The sequence below is a fragment of the Monodelphis domestica genome, chromosome 3 (genome assembly GCF_027887165.1).
Source record: "Monodelphis domestica isolate mMonDom1 chromosome 3, mMonDom1.pri, whole genome shotgun sequence".
Lineage (NCBI taxonomy): Eukaryota > Metazoa > Chordata > Mammalia > Didelphimorphia > Didelphidae > Monodelphis > Monodelphis domestica.
The window spans coordinates 438,405,955-438,410,664 of record NC_077229.1 but is presented as its reverse complement, the minus strand read 5'-3'; the positions used below and the strand labels follow the sequence as shown (position 1 = coordinate 438,410,664).

Here is a 4,710-nt window from a genome sequence, read left to right as displayed (position 1 = left end):
TACATAATGTTCTCGCATAGGTTCTAGTATTACTTATTACTAGAACATCTAATAGTCCACCATTGATTTGGCAGTTAATATATCCTACCTTTCCCACTCCAAGGAAAGGAATGGAATATGTTTCTGCTCCATCTTCCCGATAATTGTATCTTTTTCTTCTGTAATCCATTTTTGTCAGTGGCGCCATTGCATAAAGGGCCATGATCATTTGGCAAGGGTATTACAACGCTACTGGCCCAAGTACCCTCAGAAATCTTGGTAAAAACCTCTTAATTGGATAATCCATGTGTAAAATGGAGATTTGAACCCCAGACTTCAATCCCCAGAAGTCCTTGGTACTTCCAGAATTCCCTATAATCTCACCTGAGACCCCACCTGGACGAGATCACAACTTGTATTTAAACTGGCTGTACCGTCTACTTCCGCCTCTCTCTTCCTCTACTCAGTGATTAAAACATGTAGTAAGTAAAATGTGAATGGGCTAATCAGCCCTAAGCATGTGGTTGATTATTTTGTATCCTTGATTTCTAATAATCTTTAATAAACCTCATAAAATATAATATTTTTATCAGTAGAGACTAATTTAATTTTTTAACACATAGATATTGGCTCTAATTCCACACCTGTGAGCATTTGGGCCATAATGGAATAGACTATATAAGAAAGTTTTATTAAAAAGAAGAAATAAGAATCAAAGACTATGATGGACTGCAACCAGTAAAAGTATACATAACACCTCTAATTCCCTCAACATCTCATTCTAAATATTCCCAAGGGCAACACGTGCAGCCCTAATTTGAAGGTTCCACTCATACAAGCTTCCCTTTTGTGACAAATTGCTTCATAGATTCCAGATGATTTCTGATTCCAGCTCTAGATTTTAGACTCTTTTCTGGGATCCCTTTTGCAGTCTGATGAAACCTATGCAAGCCATTCTTGGAATAATGTTTTCAAATGTGTAAAATAAAATACATATCAGTGTAAAAAAAATAATCTACTGGAATAGATATCAAAATGTCTCAAAAATAAAGTTTATAAACCCCAAGTTAAGAACTCTTGATCTATTTATTGTTATCCATCTGATGTCCATGGCTATAGCTTACTGCCATCAGCTAAACTGTCCCTTTGCATTATCCTCTTTCAGATGACGCTAACATTCTCTGGTTGCCATTAGGAATCCATTCCCTCTAGGCATACCACACTCTCTTCCCCAAAAACTAGCAAACATCTAGCCCAAACTCTGCACTTTGTAGACAAGGAGGCCTAGAGAGCTGAAGGGACTAACATGTGGTAAGTAGCAGAGATGGGACTGAATTTAGGTCCTTCAACTCCATATCCAGCATTTTTTGCACCGTACCACTCTCTTCATTAGATCAGTAGTCAAGAAACACAGTCACTGTTCCCCAACTTCTTCTGAAAGAACTAAGTAATTTATTTGGACAGGTATAGCACTGGGAAAAAAACAGCTTTGATTTTTATAAGTATTTGTATCACAAGGGTCCTGAAAATCCTGGATACCTCCATTGCAAAATGAGGATAATAATAGCATCTACCTCCCAGGGTTGTTAAAAGGACAAAATGAGGTATCTATAAAGTGTCTCGCAAACTTTAAAGTATCACCTAAATTTAGCTATATATATTCACTTCAGTATTCTTACAAAATTATCATGAGCACAGCAATATGAAATGACCAAACATGTGATAAAATGATATGGCTCATTAATCTTGTTTATATAATAAAACCAATTCATCAAATTCTACAATTATTTCAAAAGGAGAACCTATAAGCCATCCTTCCATTTAGTTTCCATCTTTTTTCTTGGTTTATTTATAGAAAAAATGTCAAACTGATACAAATCAGTTCCTCTGTATTTAAGTATACTAATTGGTTACTAGAGTACCAATAACTAAAGGAAAGTTTATAGACAATCTAAAAATAATATGATTTCAGCACCATTTGATTCATCTTCCACTAGGATGAAAAGTCATTGTTCTTTTCCTTGCTTCATGGTGTTCTGTGTTCAAAATATTCAATATCAAATGGCCAACCTACTGAAGATAAGCCTCTCCATATTTAACTGAGAGATCCTTAGCAGATTAAGTCTATTACTGAGATGATATTTAAGTGTCTCCCAATATGTTAGAAATCACAAAAGTTTATGCTCCACTTTCAAAGTCAAGAACCCAGAGTGATCTTCAAATCACAATGAGTCACCAAAGTAACACATTATGAAAGAACAATTATTATGCTAAATGTAGATGGCCTCAATCCTTCAATAAAATGAAAAAGGTACAGAACAGATTTTAAAAAATAGAATTTAAGAATACATTATTTCTAGGAAATATATTTAGTTCAGAACTATTTAGACTGACTCAAAATGAAAGGGTGGTCTAAAATTTACCACAATGCTTCCAAATCACAAAAATCTAGAATGGCATGACTGTGATCAGAAAAAGTTGAATTTGAACCCAAAAAATGGTGAGATATAAACAAATACATTATATCATATCATACTAAAATTTTCCAAATAACATGAGAACTTAAAGCTTTAAACATAACAAAACTAATAATTCTGTAGTAAATTTCACAAAAAGAAAACTTTGGTCTTGCAAGAATAAATAGCCAAAAATTATCAAAATATGATAAACCAAACAAAAAATATAAATGAAGAAGAAATTAGAGTTAAATACATTATTAAACTTGAAAAAATTTAGCAAATAATGTTCATGCTCTTCCAACATAGATGAAACTTACTCAGAAATTGTAGTTTGACAATCTGGATTACAAAGAAAGGCAAATATTTTATCCATCATATTTATAGATTATAGTAAGAAAATTTTTTTTGTCAAATATAGATATGAAAGGCAATGTGATAGAGACCTGGCCTTAAAGATAGGAAGATTTCATTTCAAGACTTGTCTCTATTACATATTGGCTGTATGAATGACTCCAGACAATTCACCTAACCTATCGGTACTGCAGGCAACTCTCTTAAGATTGCATGTCTCAAAAAATGATGCCAATCATTGGTAGACAGGTTTTTCTCAAGAACTCTCTCAGGGAATTCCCTGTATCTACCTCTAAGTTCTGTTGAAAGGATAAAATGAAATAATACTGTAAAAAGCACTTAGCACAGTGTCTAGCACATGCTGGTTGCTATCTAAATATTTATTCCCTTCCCTTCACCCATGCCAGAAATTACAGGTCCTACTCTATCTATAAAGATACAATAAATAAAACATACAGGCCCCAAAGGAACAGACATTTATTTAAATGAAATAATGACAAAGTGAAGGAAATAAATTATAAAAACCTTAATATATTACATGGAAACTAACGGCAATGCAAATATAACAATTTAGAGTATAGCTGAAACAGTACTAAAAGGTCCTGAAAAGTAAATTTATAGTTCTAAATGTCTACATCAATATTAGAGAGAGAAATAATTAATTGAATATGGCCTTAAAAGCCTAGAAAACAAACCAATAGAAACAGAAAGAAAAATGACTAAGAACAGAAGAAAGATTGATACAACTAAAAAAAAATAAAACAACTAAAATGATACATTCAAAGGCTATTTTTTAAAAGATTAACAAGACACCTAATGAGTAAACTTATTAATTTTTTAAAAAGAAAGAAACCTCACATCATCTAACTTAGAAGATAGAATAGAGAGGTCAGAATGAAAAAAAAAACTAAAATTGTAAGACATTTATCAATAATTCTTACATTTATGGGTTCGAATCAAGGACATATGTGATACCCAGTGGAATTTCACGTTGGCTATGGGAAGGATGGCAGGAGGGGAGGGAGGAAAGGAAAATGATTTTTGTATCCAAAGAGTAATGTTTGAAATTGACCAAATAAAAAACAATGTTTAAAAAAATAATAATAATAAATAATAATTCTTATATTTAACTCAATGCTAATAAATATGAGAACCTTAAAAAGGTAGGATTTATCAATAATTCTTACATTTATGGGTTCGAATCAAGGACACATGTGATACCCAGTGGAATTTCACGTCGGCTATGGGAAGGATGGCAGGAGGGGAGGGAGGAAAGGAAAATGATTTTTGTATCCAAGGAGTAATGTTTGAAATTGACCAAATAAAAAACAGTGTTTAAAAAATAATAATAATAAAAAATTCTTATATTTAACTCAATGCTAATAAATATGAGAACCTTAAAAAGATAGATGACTATCAAAACTTCAATGAATCTGAGATCTCACAGATTTCAATAGTGTCTCCATCAGGAGCAGGTAGCAGCATCCATTAGATTCTTGTCCCTGATCTCCCATACATCTGTCTTCCCCATAGAGGACCTCTCTAACATTCTAGAGATCTTTTTGTATGTGTCTTTATATTTCCTGGGTACCAGTGGAGTATACGAATCCCTCATTCCCCCTACAAAACCATCCTATTTCCTTGTACTCTCTTACATTTCAGAAACATCCCTTATAGGACATTACTTGCACATATATATCCTCCATTTCCCTTTGCTCCACACTCACTTGTATTTATATAGATCGTTAGGATTGCTAATGAAGACCTGGAAAGGGGCCTCAGAGATTATCTAGCCTCATCCTCTAATTTTACAGAAGTCACCAAAGTAGAAAGTGGAAAAGCCAGAATTTTATCTGACATACTCTGATTAGCCCACGATCCCACAGCTAGTGAATTTCTGGGACAGAATTTGAACTCATCC

General features: G+C 33.1%; 1 long non-coding RNA gene across 2 annotated transcripts in view; it reads right to left on the bottom strand.

The window, feature by feature from the left end:
- LOC130458496 (uncharacterized) overlaps positions 1–2,486 on the bottom strand; it is an 11,474-nt gene extending 8,988 nt beyond the window's left edge. For both annotated transcript variants that reach the window (XR_008917855.1, XR_008917856.1), the window contains exon 1: positions 89–2,486. This is a non-coding gene — a long non-coding RNA (uncharacterized LOC130458496). The remainder of the gene's footprint in view (positions 1–88) is intronic.
- Positions 2,487–4,710: the final 2,224 nt, after the last annotated feature.